The sequence below is a fragment of the Pogona vitticeps genome, chromosome 3 (genome assembly GCF_051106095.1).
Source record: "Pogona vitticeps strain Pit_001003342236 chromosome 3, PviZW2.1, whole genome shotgun sequence".
NCBI classification, from domain to species: Eukaryota; Metazoa; Chordata; class Lepidosauria; order Squamata; family Agamidae; genus Pogona; species Pogona vitticeps.
Genome location: NC_135785.1, coordinates 167,268,865 through 167,284,482, shown reverse-complemented (window position 1 = coordinate 167,284,482; position 15,618 = coordinate 167,268,865). Strand labels below are relative to the sequence as shown.

The 15,618-nt window shown below is 41.4% G+C and overlaps 1 protein-coding gene and 1 long non-coding RNA gene across 2 annotated transcripts in view; one reads left to right on the top strand and one right to left on the bottom strand.

Moving 5' to 3' along the window:
* TMEM255B (transmembrane protein 255B) overlaps positions 1-15,618 on the bottom strand; it is a 66,220-nt gene that overhangs the window by 49,738 nt on the left and 864 nt on the right. The gene's annotated exons all lie outside the window — the stretch shown is intronic.
* The window catches only part of LOC144588494 (uncharacterized), a 394,222-nt gene continuing 387,121 nt past the window's right edge, over positions 8,518-15,618 (top strand). Inside the window, exon 1 of the long non-coding RNA XR_013544088.1 lies at positions 8,518-8,574. This is a non-coding gene — a long non-coding RNA (uncharacterized LOC144588494). The remainder of the gene's footprint in view (positions 8,575-15,618) is intronic.

Sequence of the window (15,618 nt, the reverse complement as noted above, 5' to 3'; positions counted from 1 at the left end):
ATCTCCACACACACCCCTCCAAAGTTGCTGTTACCCTCAAAGCTGGGACTATATACAAGGATATTTCACATTTTATCTCATGGGGTGGTAGTAACTACACCATATTGGCTCTTAAAGTAGGAATAGCGAAGATCTAAGGGTTCTTGGGTAAAGATTTTCAGGTAGCTAGTCTTCAGAGTTCCATTCATCTTCTCTCTCTTCCTCTCACACATTTTGTTTAAAAGATGCACTCCAGTGCAAATGTACAGTATCTGAGCAAAGCCAAATTGATTCAATGGGATTGACTTCTGAATAATCATACAACAATATCCTGCAGGTAACGCTTTCCAAAGATGTAATATAATATGAATAAAGCAAGCTAATTAAGTGTTAGGCTTTGATGCATATAATTAAATCAAACTAGCGTTCTTTTTTAAAAATATGAAAAAGCACCTGGGAGAACAACGAAAAGAGAAGCAATTCTGAGAAAGATACCAGTTGTTTCTACACCCTCTGTCTACTTCCCAAAAACCTCTAACTTCACCAAGCATAGAGTTGCAAATGCATATTTAAAATAAGCATATGAACATGTATTCAGAGGAGGGGGGATAGTGCAGTTCATTTAAAGCTGACTTAGAGAGTATAGGAAGGGTTAAGCATCCTCTCATCCCACTCACATCTTTATTCTAAATTACCTCTTCTAAACCTGTGCTTTCTTTTTCTTTCTTTCTTTCTCTTTTCTCAGTTTTAAAGGGCCTTTTAGAGGTTCTTAGCAGCATCTATATGGAACATTGAGTTAAGCTCTATAGAAAAGCAAACTTCACTGAAGAACAGCCATGTTTCAGGGTTATAAAATGAAAGGCCATCATTACTCTGAAAAGGCTCCTTCAGTAACTCCCCCTCCCTTTAGCGCAAGATTTTCAATGGATGCTGCTATTAAAGAAGAATGGCATTTATCTTCAAAGGACTGGGAGAACTGAAGCATAACTCCAAAGTGACAAGCATTCTTGAGGGTCAAGCTGGTACTTCGAACTTGGACTCTTTTAAACACAAAACACACCGAAAGCAGGAACATTCACACCAGAAACAAAAGAAGACTTTCTCAACTCTTGCTGCTGCTTAAGATTCAGATTTTTCTGAAATAGTGTTTTATAATATACAACTCCAACTCTAAATTAACTGCATATAGTTACAGAATAGATGTAAGCAGATGTTTCTAAGCAAAACATTTGTTAAAAATTGAGATAGCAAAAACATCTAAGTTTCTATAGCTCCTTGTGATGTGCCCCTGTGTGTCCCCAGATTATTTCACTAACCTGAGGCCCACAACACGTACCCTCCTTTACACTGTTAGCAGTTGATCTCTGTCAACAATGTTCAATTAGAAACACTGAGGTCCATGCTGAGTGTAAAGTTTAACAAAACCAGGTTTATTGGGTACAGTTCACTTAAACAGGTTCTTCAAAGACATTAAAGTACATTCAGTAGTTTTGTAATAACTTGTTTCACTCTTAACTCTCTATAAGTTCCATACTCTTAACTGCCTCCCTTAACTCCTCACTCTACCACTCTCTCTAACTTCCACAGACTCCCTGACTAACTGCCCAAAACTCTTCTCTTCTCTGTCTCACCCCTCCCTTCTAGTTTCTCTGGCTCCACCTCCCAACAGCTCCCATTGGTGCACGCCAAAAGCTCCTACATGAGCCAAAGCAGGGTGATCGCTACAGTCCTCCCCCTCTTAAGAAGTTTGCTTTATGAGAGGCTACCCATCAGTTTACCCTCATAAACAAACAGCTGAGTACATGCAAATTTAACAATATCTTACCAATACTTATACATACCTTATATTAAAATTTTCTCTCCATTTACTATGTTTACTAAATCAAACTTACACTTTAAACATTTAAGACAATCACTACAGATAAAACATTTGCATTTAACATAAAAAAATTCTCTAATCATTAGGTCTTTGGGACAAAGCATCCGCAACCACATTCAGGGATCCTTTGATGCTTCAGATTTCAAAATCAAAGTCCTGTAGAATCAGGGTCCATCTGGTCAATTTACTACTGTTAGATTGCATAGTCCTCATCCATTTTAAAAGCGAATGATCAGTGCAGAGAATGAACTTCCCCATACATAGGGCTTTAGTGTCTGCAGTGTCCAAACGATGGCTAAACATTCCCTCTTGATGGTTGATAAATGCCTTTCGCTAGGTTGGAACTTTTTGCTCACATACATTACAGGATGTAAAGTCCTGCTGTCATCTGATTGGCATAGTACAGCTCCAAGTCCGACGTTGGATGCATCAGTGTAGATGGTGAATTCCTTGATGAAGTCCGGCGCAACAAGAATAGATCCTGAAGTCTGCACTCTTTTCAGACTATCAAAAGCCATCTGGCACTCTGAAGTCTACAATATGTCCTCAGCTCACCTATTCTGGGTGAAGCCTGATTTCTTTTTAATTAGTGGCTTCGCTTTTTCAACTTTAGGAAGGGTAGGCAGTTTCTCAAACTCTTCCAGAACAGCTATGGCTGCATTTTTCTTTGAAATGTTCTTGCACTTGCCTTTACTCTCATCAATAAACTCAACTACAGGTACTCTAGTCACAAAGCTCTTCATATGAGGGGGACCACTATCACGGGTCACCTCAAAATTCACAAGCAATTTTCTTTTAAGTGCAATCTCAAACACTTGGCTTATTTCAGATGTATTTAGATTTTCATTATCTGGTTCTATCCCATTAATCTTTGGTTTCTCAGAGCACCTCCCAAGTTTTGCTTTGCTATTTCTAAGGATTTTTGCAGACCCACGTGTTGGCAAGGGGTTGAGATCACTGGTAATGGGCATAGCTTAGCCCTAGTCTTGTCATTTTCAGTACCTTGCTTTTGGCAAGTATCACAGTTTTGACAATATTGTTTCACTTGATTCCCCATTCCAGGCTAATAAAAATTCTGTGCCCCTCTTTGCTTGGTGTGAGAGATGCCCATGTGTGCCCAAATACATCTTTGTGTACCTTTTCCATGAGTTTCCCACTTTAAGACATTTTGGGTTTGCCAAGGATTGCTATAATTTTAATGTTGTTGTGTCTTTCAAACTGTTCCCAATTCCAAAGGTACACTTTTTGAATATTGTGCTCATTAGCAGAACATTTGAACACATTCGTAATCCAGGTTTCAAGATTATTCTCCCTTCACGTGTTATTGAAACAGAAATCTACAGTACAAAGAACCTTCTACTGGAATGATTTCCTTTGATTTGGTGGCAGCTGGCAACACGGTCAGTTTTCATGAAGACTCCCCCCCCCCAGTCACAGATATTACAAATAAGCTCTGCAACCACTCAGCTTGCTGTAACATCATTCACTTGAGAGGGTGCTGTTACATACAGCACTGATGTTACCTGTCTGTCATGGGTTTGGAGGGAAAGTTCCATCCTATGGGGAGTGGAAGGCGGGACATCAGGAGGAGGGGCTGTCCTGTATATATATGTGGAGTTTGTGTGGAGAAGCTGGAGGGAGAGCTGGAGAAGAGCTGAGAGAAGAAGCTTGAGTGGGAGTCTGTGTGTCAGACAGGGTACTACTGTGTGTCAGTCAGTACCAACCTGATAGGTTCAGGTGTCTGTATGGTTAGCCAGAACTGATAGGTTCAGGGTCTGTGCTTCAAGTTAAGTGTTCTGTGTGAACCAAACTGTGTGTATGTATGATTGAGACTAAGCCACGTTACTGTATCTTATTCACCTGATCATTTTATTTTCCCTGTGTGTCATTTAAATAAACCTTGTTCTTTTATTTGTTAAAAATCCATCCCTGGTCTGTGTGACTTCTTATAGGGAATGGTTGGTGGCAGCTTAGTGAAACTGTGGCATATCCCAGTAGGTCTGGGTTTGTCACATTGATTGGTGTCCAGCGTGTGGGATACGACTGGTCCAGTTGTCCAGTGGTCCAGCAAAGCCTTGGCAAGTGTGCCCAGAGCAAGGGGGGTCTAGTCAGGGACAATCTGAGAGCACGTAGGTAATCTTCTAGGTGTACCTCACGGGGAGGTGCGCTAGTAGAAGAACGTGTAACCTCAGATTGGGGACTAGATTAGGGAGCTCTGAGGCAGCCTGTTTTGGCGGGAAAAAAGCTGAGGCAAAACTGTGTAGTAGAAGTGATTTAGCCTGCCTGCTGCGAGGCCTAGCAGAGGGGGGCTCGCAACTGTTGCAAGTTAGTGCTGAAGAACAGCAGCAATCTATAGAAAGCTGGTTCTGAGGCAAAAGAAAAAAAAAGTGGTCGCTTTATTTGGAGGCTTGACTTTTGAAAGCAGCCTGTTCTGGGGGGGGGGGGGGGATTATGCCCTTGACTCGAAGCCAAATGGCAGAAATGGGTGAAGTGAAAGACCCCCAGGTAGACCAAGGTTCTGAGGATGAATTTGGCTCAGTGCAGGATGAGAGCACGGGAGAACAGAACCCAGAACTCAGGAAAATGCTCATAGTCCAACAGCATGAACTGAGGATGAGGCAATTTGAAATAGAGAGAATGGAAAGAGAGGAAAGATTGGAGAGAGAGAAAATGGCGTTTGAGTTAAGAAAATTGGAACTGATGAATCAGAACAATAATAACAATAGGGATTCTGAGGGAGGCCAATTGTCTAAAGCTGACCTGAAGAAATTCCCTGTGTACCACAAGGGAGATTGTCCTGAAGTGTTCTTTTCCCTAGTGGAAAGAGCGTTTGTGGACTTCTCAGTAAGGGAAACTGAGAAGATGACCATCATGCGATCTTTAATCAGTGGCAGCCTTTTAGAAGTCTATGCAGAGATGCCAGAGGAACTGATGAAAGATTTTGCAGAGTTTAAAAAACTGGTGTTTGCCAGACATGGGATAAATGCGGAACAGCTGAGGCAAAGATTCAGGTCAATCACCAAGAAACCAGAGCAGACTTTTACCCAAGTGGGGGCCCAATTGGTGAGGCTGCTAGAGAAATGGCTATCTCAGGAGGGGACAGAGACCTTTCAGCAGCTCAAAGACTTGATAGCGCTGGAACAGTTCTATTCAGTCCTGCATGGGGAACTGAAATTCCAGGTGAGGGAAAGGAAACCGAAATCTGTGGCAGAAGCAGCCGAGATCGCAGATTTTATTTCCCAAATAAGAAAGCCCTTGGGTGAGGGGAAATCGATGGGGAAACCTAAAGAAACCTACAGCAAGTACTCTCAGGGACCAGGGAAAAACCAGCAAGGGGGAGGGGCCCATGGTGAAGGGAAGCCCTCAGACATGAAACCAAGACCTCAGATTTTGGAGGGAAAACCAAAACAAGATGAGAAAGACTCAAAATATAGCAGAAAATGTTATTTCTGTCAGGGAAAGGGCCATCTAATCTCAGAGTGTGAGAAATTAAAGCAGCTAAAAGGAATTGTGCCTCAGGATTCGAGTGGAACCAAGCCAAAAGCTGTGTTCTGTGTCCAGAAAGAGCAAAGCTCCTTGTCACTGAGGGAGCCTCTTGCCATGGCTACTCAATCTGGAACAGCTACATCTGCTGATCAGGCTGAGGAAAATGGTCCTCTTGTGGAGGTCAAGCGCTGCTTGCTCGTGAGAACAGATTCTCAGTTGTTTGAAACAGCAGGGGTGGACATAGGAATACTTGACCATCAGTATCGGGGGCTGAGGGACACTTGTTCCCAGGTGACCCTGTGCCATCCAGATATTATTCCTAGGGAATATATAATCCCAAATGAGAGCATGAAGGTGGCAGGGATTGAGGGGCAGGTGATCTCACTGCCAGTAGCGGAGGTACCTGTGAACTTTCAAGGCTGGAGGGGAGTTTGGCGGCTAGCGATTTCATCGACTCTGCCAGCAGCCGTGCTCGTGGGAAATGACCTGGCTGAACATGTGAAACGGGTGCTAGTGATTACACGTTCACAAGCCACCGCGGGGACAGTTCAGGGGGGTACTGATGAGCCAGAGACGGAAGCAGAGGGGAGTTCAGAAGCTGTGGTGGAAACCTTAACCACAGACAGCCGATTTGGCCAAGAGCAAAAGGCAGACGCCACTCTCCAAAAGTGTTTTGAACAGGTGACTGACGCCCAGCTAACACCTGAAACCCCAGTGAGATTTCTAGAGAAAAAGGGGATTTTATATAGAGAGACCCTGAGGAATATCTCAAAAGGGGGAGATGGGATCCGAAGTCAGCTAGTGGTACCTGAAAAGTATCGCCCCATGATCTTACAAAGGGGGCACTCTGACATGTTTGCTGCACACTTAGGGGTGAACAAAACACAGCAGAGAATCACACAGAATTTTTACTGGCCTGACATAGGGAAGCAGATCAGGGAGTTCTGTAAACAATGTGATGTGTGTCAAAGGCAGGGGAATAGCCGCGACAGGACCAAAGCAAAGTTGTGCCCTTTGCCTGTGATTGACACTCCGTTCAAATGCATAGGGGTGGATATTGTGGGACCTTTGCCCAAGGCCACAAAGAGGGGGAACAGGTTCATTCTCACCATTGTGGACCATGCCACAAGGTACCCTGAAGCCATTCCCTTGACTAACATTGAAACTAACACAGTGGCAGATGCCTTGGTGGGGTATATGTCCAGGATGGGATTTGCCTCAGAAATAATCACAGATTTGGGCGCATCGTTCACATCGAAGCTCATGAAACGGTTATGGCAAATCTGTGGAATTAAGCACAAGGAAACCACTGCCTATCACCCTGAAAGTAATGGGTTAACTGAGAAGTTCAATGGGACTCTAATGCGCATGATTAGGGCTTACTTGGCAGAGAATCCAAACAATTGGGACCAGAAGCTGCAATCCCTTTTGTTTGCTTATTGATCAGTGCCACAAGCCAGTACCGGGTTCAGTCCGTTTGAACTTTTATTTGGGAGAAGGGTGAAAGGGCCCCTTGATTTGATCAAACAAAATTGGGAGCAGATCACCAAGGATGACCCACAAGACGTTGTGACATACATAGACACCTTGATGAATGACCTAAAGAGAAACCTAGAGCTAGCAGCAGAGACCCTGCAAGCTCAAAAGGTCAGAAAGAAAGCCTGGTATGACCACAAAGCTAGAGAGAGGCACTTTGACCCAGGGGAGGAAGTGCTTTGGCCTAGGCTCTGCAAAGAGAACGAACTGCAGCTGGGTAGCCCAGAAATAAAATACTTGGGTCACATAGTAGGGGGAGGAGTGATAAAACCCCTAGAGGCCAAGATAGAAGCAGTTCATGATTGGCCCAGGCCCAACACCAAGAAAAAAGTCAAATCATTTCTTGGGTTGGTGGGCTACTACAGAAAGTTCATCCCGAGGTTTAGCGAGATTGCGGCTCCGCTGACCGATCTGACGAGGAAGAAGGCTGATGACCGCATCCCGTGGACCAGCGACTGTGAGGAGGCGTTCCGGAGGTTGAAGGAGGCGCTCATCAACTATCCAGTGCTGCGTGCTCCAGACTTCGACCGGGAGTTCATCATCTACACCGATGCGTCTAACAGCGGGGTAGGAGCAGTTCTTTGCCAGGAGGATGAGAATGGTGACCAGCATCCAGTGTCCTACCTGAGTAGGAAACTCCAGAAAGGTGAGAGACATTTGGCAACCATGGAGAAGGAGTGCCTGGCCATAGTCTACGCGATCCAGAAGGCCAAGCCTTACATCTGGGGAAGACATTTTATTCTGTGCACTGACCATTCACCACTGCAATGGTTAAAGACAATGAAATCCCACAATAGTAAACTTATGAGGTGGGCTTTAAATCTGCAAGACTATGACTTTGAAGTGAAGGTGGTCAGAGGGTCAGTGAACTGTGTTGCTGACGCCTTGTCAAGAAGACCTGAAGAATGAAGACGGCGAAAGAAACATGGACTATGTATATATTTTGATGACAAAAAGTCAAATGTGTCTGTTTATTAAACATGTTGGTTTGTATGAATAAAGGTAACTTGATGTATTGTTAATGGTAAATGTTTAAATGCCTAATAGAGTGTAAGTATAAGTAAGTATGGTATTGTATGTTATTATATGACTGTTTTTGTTTGTGTTGGGTCCAGGTTGTTTTTTGGTGAAAAGCACCTTAGCTTTCCCCCTACAAAACAACTTATAAAGAGGGGAGGTGTTACATACAGCACTGATGTTACCTGTCTGTCATGGGTTTGGAGGGAAAGTTCCATCCTATGGGGAGTGGAAGGCGGGACATCAGGAGGAGGGGCTGTACTGTATATATATGTGGAGTTTGTGTGGAGAAGCTGGAGGGAGAGCTGGAGAAGAGCTGAGAGAAGAAGCTTGAGTGGGAGTCTGTGTGTCAGACAGGGTACTACTGTGTGTCAGTCAGTACCAACCTGATAGGTTCAGGTGTCTGTATGGTTAGCCAGAACTGATAGGTTCAGGGTCTGTGCTTCAAGTTAAGTGTTCTGTGTGAACCAAACTGTGTGTATGTATGATTGAGACTAAGCCACGTTACTGTATCTTATTCACCTGATCATTTTATTTTCCCTGTGTGTCATTTAAATAAACCTTGTTCTTTTATTTGTTAAAAATCCATCCCTGGTCTGTGTGACTTCTTATAGGGAATGGTTGGTGGCAGCTTAGTGAAACTGTGGCATATCCCAGTAGGTCTGGGTTTGTCACAGGTGCAAAGAAAGAACTATCTGTCTTGTTGACTCAACAGAGTGTATCGACTCCATCATCAGAACAAAACAAGCAGAAGAAGCATGAAAAAACTTAGAGCACAAAATTTGCAGTGTGGTCTCTCCATCTCTCTCTATGAAGGCACAAATGTCTGTTGTGGCCAAGAGTGCCTTTTAGCAACTCTGGCTGATTGGTCAGCTGCACCCCTACATGGATAAAAAAAATTACTTAGGAAATCTCTAAAATAGATTAATGTAATGCTCTCTACATAGGACTACCCTTGAAATTGGTTTGGAAACTCCAGCAGGTACAAAATGCAGCTGTCAGACTGATTATAGGCACCAGCAGTTATGAATACTGTACTAAATATCCCCAGTCTTGGCATGTATTCATCGGCTCCCTCTTAGAGACTGGCACGAATCGCCAAAGCAGTGGTTCACACTGGTTCGTCCTTCAGCACTTCCCATCCCTGCCTCCTCTGGGTGCTGCCTCAAAGTGGGTGTTCACCAGAAGAGGCAGGGCTGGGAAGCGCCAAAAACCTCTCTGGCCAAAAGATGAACTGGCACAAACTGCTGGTTCGATAGTTCGTGCCCACCTCTACTCTCTACTCAGTCTCCATGACCAGTTCAAAATGTTGGTTGAGGTATAAAGCCATTAATGGATTAAGACTGTCTCTCCCACAAAATAGCTTCCTGTCTCACCTGCTACTTGCAATCCTTGATGCTAAAAATTGTAAGGAGGCCAAAATACCTAATACCAGGAGCCATGCTTGTTCAGTTGTGGCACCATTCCTCAGGAACAAACTTGCTACAGAGGTTTGTCAGGCGTGTTCAGAATATTAATTAAATCCAAACTGTGTAAAGCCGCCTTATACTAGTATTTTAACTAATTGCCTTGGGATGTTCACATTTATTTTAAATTTGTTCAATTTATTTAAATTCAGATTTCATCAATTCAGCTAGAGACAGGGGTTTTATTGTATTTATTGCATTTGTGGGTTTGCTTGTTGTGACGGTAGCGATGATGTCATCTGCCTGTCATTGCTGTGCCTGGAGTTCATCTGCCTATAGCATGACGGGAGGTGGGACTTCAGAGGGTGGAGCCATGGTATTTAAGGGGGGAGTGAATGAGGTGAGAGTCAGATAGGGCTTAGATAGGGCTTAGATAGGGTCCAAGATAGGGACATGATATGAACCAGTTAGGGCTTGTATAGTTATAAAGTACTGTGTTAGTGAAGGTCTGAGAGAGAGTGTGTATGAGGGGATACTTTATTATTTCAGATTGCCTTTTACTTTAATTGATAAAGTGATTTACCATTCCTTTTGTTCTCACAAATAAACATATGTTTTTATTTTAAAAATCATTTATTTGTCTGAAGAGATTTATGAGGGAATGGTTGGTGGCAGCGTGAATAAAGTGTGTCTATGTGAGAGCGACGTGACACCTCCTTTGTGACGTGTGAGGAGGCTGTCACACTTGTCTAATTGTAATCAAGTTTGGATGGGTTGTAAACTGTCCAGAGACTGTTCACACTGACAGGGTACTACAGAAGTCAAGACAGACAGATAGATAGACAGACAGACAGACAGACAGACAGACAGACAGACAGACAGACAGACAGACAGACAGACAGACAGACAGATAGATAGATAGATAGATAGATAGATAGATAGATAGATAGATAGATAGATAGATAGATAGATAGATAGATAGATAGATAGATAGATAGATAGATAGATAGAAAGAATCTGTACATTTTGGAAGTTAAATTAACAACTCGTTAATTTCTTTTTTAAAATTTTTATTTTATTTTTAACAAAGGGTAACAAAAAGGAAAAGGGGAATTGAGGTTAAGATGGAAGAGGAGAAACAATAACATACTAATATCCATTCTATACATATTGCCATATCAAAATTCCAACTTACTCTTTTTACTATTTTCTGCTTTCCAGATTTAAGTTCTCATTTCAATGTATGCTCTTCATACGCTGCCTGTTGACTCAATCCATTTGTAGAATACGTAATTCCCATCTTTCTGTTGCCTTTTGTAAAGGACAGTCCTTCATCACTTCTGATAAAATGTCCATTTCCACTGTTTCCCGTATCTTCTCTATAAAATTTTCTTGTTTCCGTACTGTCGGACTTTTCCAATTTTTGGCATAGAGAATTCTGGTTGCAGTGGCTATGTATATATAACTATATATTCCTTTGTCTTATCTATGTTATCAGGTATCATACTCAATAAAAACAGTTCTGGGGTTAATGGCACCAACAAATCATTAATTTCTTATGGTCCTTGCTTTACTGCCTTGTTGCATTTAAATTGTTTTAGGTGGCACTTAATTTAACAAATCATAAATTTAAATGTAATTAATGGTGCATTGTGTGCTAAACTAATTGTGCTAGATTAATAAAGTGGTGTTAGATTTACCTTTGCTGCTTCTTATCAAATACTTGACTTGTGTGCAGAAACTAATTACACAGATACTTCAGTTGACCCCCAAGGCAGCAAACTTTCTCAATCCACATTTTTATCTTTCTTATAAATTTGTACAGATGAATGCTGATGTTAAAATTGTATATGATAGTGCTTAACTCATTAAATTTTTAAAGGGTGACATATACCCTTATTTGATGTTCTAAGTAGCTCAGGAATACCACATTATCACTGTAACATCATAGCTTTGGTGTCAATTACTTATTCAATAAATAATTCAATGCCTGGTTAAAATAACAGGATGGTTATTTGTCTTTATTTCACAGTTTTAATGAAAACTTCAGTTACAGGAAGAATAATTTAAACAAAGGTTTTCTTTTGCCTCACATACACCAGCACAGGTGAACGAAACATGTAAGAAATCTAACTTTGACGTAATATTTCTCTAGTGTTATGACAAAAATTGCTTATTTCGTATTAATGCTACTCACAAAAGAATCAATGAATTATATTTTACAAGTATTGGTTGTTGTTGTTGTTGTTATTAATGTATATTAGGGAAGCAATATAATATTTACTTTTCCTTTATGTGGCATTGATATTACTTTATAAGAATACCAGCTAAGATGGTGGCATGCAGGGAAAAAAAACAGTAAAAATATTTTTTCAGAGAAGTAATCAAGGATAAAATGGAAACATAAATCCAGTTGTAATGTGAATATCACAACACTTGTATTGAGGAATAAAGGCAGAGTTTTTGCTTCCTTTAAATAGCCATGATCCATTGCATCAATAAACACTTTGGAAACAGAAGAGAGCTAGTATAGTTCGTTGCTCTCTTAACACAGAGTTCAGGCAGTAGTCTTGACTGTTGGACCGCAATCAATATTTTCCTACTAACAAGAGGGAGGTATCAGCAGCATCCTTAGCAGAAATTCAAGGTTTGCATGTTACTAATATATATATATTGTATGAAGAAACCTAAGGGGAGAAAAGGCCCTAAACACAAGCAGAGAGAGACCCAAGTCACTTCAGAAGCCACAGAATATTGCCTGTCCAAGGTAGGGCTGCACTGGAATATCAAACAGGAGGTGTGCGGTTTCCTGAAACTTGGTATGGAGAGCTGGCTGACAACCTGGACACCAACAATTTGTTATAAGTTCCACTAGTCGTGCTCTAAGGAAACCTCTGCAGAAGAACAGCAATTTTTTTTTCATTTTAAAAAACCAAAACATTAAAAAGTGTGGGTGTGGCAGGGGGGGGATACAACATCATTTATGTTTTTTCTATTCTGAGTTCAGTGTAAAAAGAATAAATGCATATGCTTCCACAGTACAGCTCCACAGAAACAATCCCATCACACTTTTTGAATCTATCTTCTCTTTCTTCCTCTGTTCTTTAGAACTTCTGTACAGCTTCCCAAAGATGCACAGACTAGTTCTACTCACAGGAAGCACAGTGGAGAATCAAACTGCCAACCTCTGGCTCCAAAGCCAGTTACCTAAACCACTAAGCTATCCAGCCAGCTATTTTAACTTATAATACATAAATAAATGAATACTTACTCATTCATTTCTCTGCTAGATAACGTGCAGCTTCTTCTAAACAACACTTTTGTGTATTTCTACCAACACATTCAGCACAATATCACCTGAAAAGGCCACCCTCTGCTCTTAATCCTCCTGCCACCATCTTCCTGGCCTAAGTCTATTGTTACCAGTCCTCTGGAACAGATTTGGAAGCTTGTAAAGAGCACACAAAGAGAAGGAAATCCCTCCTGCTAGTGGCTTCCATTCCGCAAGTAGATGGATAGTGTGATACAACTCAACTATTAAGGGAGGTGAACATACTTTAGATAGTATGCGGAAGCACTGTGACAGAAAGTATGAAGCATGCTGCTACTCTTCCTTTTATATGACTCAGTTGTGTCTGAGTAGTAGTTGAAGTTTTACAAAAATTTCTAGAAAAAGAATTTGTGCATACACAAATTACTTCTGGGGAGCACCATGCACAGTTCCAAATTGGGGCATACTTGGCTCAATAATACTATGAGCAAGAAAGATCATGGAACGGTTGTAGATTACAAACTGAATATGAGCCAACAGTGTGATGTGGCTGCAAAAAAGGCAAATGCTATTTTAGGATGCATTAACAGAAGTATATATAGTCTCTAGAGATGGCGGTAATGGTGTATGAATACCAATATCCCCACACAGGTAGCATTAACGAGGGTCCAGCCCCATAGGGCCAGACCATCCCCTCACTGATCCAATGCAGACGGGGATGGTGCGATTCTACCAATGGATCCACAGCGTGCAATCCACTCGCCACTCCTAGCAGGAGGCAGGAGGGCAAGCCTCGCTGAAAGGTTGAAGAGTGGCAAATGGATCACGTGCTAAGGAGCCTTGGGTAGAATCGCGCCGTCCGTGTCCGCGGTGGATTGGTGAGTGGGACTATCTGGCCCCATGGGGCTGGACCTTGATTAACACCACCTGTACAGGGATATTCGTATTCATATATGAATACACCCATCTCTAATAGTATCTAAATCCTGTGAAATACTAGTTCCCCTCTATCGGGCACTGATTCGACCTCATCTTCAGTGCTATGTCCAGTTCTGGACACTGCACCTTAAGAAAGATGCTATCATGCACCCCCAGTGTCCCCTGTTTGTTTTCCTACTCACACAGGTTCACCTTCCCAACACGACTTGTTCTTTTCCCCCTTTTTTTACTGCCACCAGAGGATATTACCCTCACTGTACCAATTATGAATCTCAGACTATTGCTGCCAAATGTAACAAAGTTTATTTATAGTTTGGTAGGTAAATCACAGGAGTAAAATCACTGATGTTCTTTTATTATTCATTCAATAAACGTGGATTTGATTTCATGTAAGCTTGCTTGTATTGATTCACTTTAATCAAGGTCTCAATATATTGTGACTGTCTATGTATTTCTTATTACTTTTAACTCTTTTATGTTCTCTAACACACCAGCTTTCCAATCTCTTGTCTAAACACATCACAACCTTCTCCCTAACTGACTCTCTGTCTCTCCCAGTTTTCTTGACTCTGCCCCTCCTGTCCTGTCATAGGCTCCTGCACTGGAGCTCTAAAATGACTGACAGGAGTGACGTGTGGGCTGTCTGCCACAGATGCCAACAAACTGAAATAAGTTCAGAGGATGATCAGGGCACTGGAAACCAAGCCCTATCAGGAAACAGTGAAAGAGCTGAGCATGTTTAGCCTTGAGAAAAGGGGAAATATGATAGAACTTTTCAAATACTTGAAAGAATGTCACACAGAAGAGGGGCAGGATCTGTTCCCTCCCAATCATTCATTTACAGTATTTAATCAATTTTTATACTGACCATTGAACAAACTCCTACTCTGGGTAGTGTAGAACAGCAATAAAAGCACAACTATAAAACAAATCCTAATATACAAAAGAACAGGAGGGCAGCCAACAAAAACTATTAATTGGCATATACAAATCATCCCAGAGTGCAGGACATCTATTAATGAGCTCAAGTTACAAGAAGCCAGATTTCAGCTGTAAATCAGGGGAAACCTCCTAACTGTTAGAAGAGTACAATAATGGAACCAATAACCTCGGGAGACGGTGAGGTTTCCAATGCTGGAGGCATCAAGAGAAAATTGTACAGCCATCTGTCAAATCTGCTTTGATATGGCTTCTTGCGTTAAGCAGGGGGTTGGACTTGATGGCCTTATGAGTCCCTTCCAACTCAGTTATACTATGATTCTTTGATTCTATGTCACTTCTGTGGAGAAGCAATTTGTCCAGTTTTATCTGTGCCATGTTTTAAAATCTATACTGCACATTGTCCTCTCTTCTGAGCAGTTTTAAGCCATTAACCATCTCAGTTTATTTCCTACATTTTACAGAAAAAGTTAGCATGACAGTGGCATAAGGGTTATTTGTAATTTGTTCCAATTTTTTTAAGTTGTTATATTTATTATTATTCTTTTGATACATTCTGAACTGCCATGACTCTTACAAAGGTACAGCACATAAAACTTAAGAAATCTTACCAAACACAACACATAAATAAATGAATGGTGAAGGAAAAAAGGAAGAGGGTGAAGATGTATTAATGGGCTGAACATTTTAATGTTTGGTAATTTTGTATATCGGGTGCATCCTGTTTTCTGTTTGGAAGTATTGTGTTTCTATGACTTTCAAAACCACAAAAACGTACATAATTCCCAACCATTTGGATTGTCATCAAAGAATGAATCTATCTTTCAAATTACCAAAAATCCTCACATGGGGAAACTTCCCAAACAGACCAATTTTCCCAAATACATACTTGAAGTCATACCGACTGACAGTCAATCTGCCACAATAAGGATGCTTTCCACTCAAGATTTAAAAGCAAAAAGGTTTCCTTTCTCTTTTATCTAGTCTTTTTCAATCAACTCAACAACTGACATCCCCAGAATTCAGGGCAAGAAGTTCAGACAAAACCAAGCATGATCTCTAGTTGTTTATTCTTATTTACCCATCTTTCTGAGAACAGATCTATATACTGCAGCCCTCTCCACACCAGAAAAAATTAAAGCTTGATTTCGGGATGGAGTTCCTTG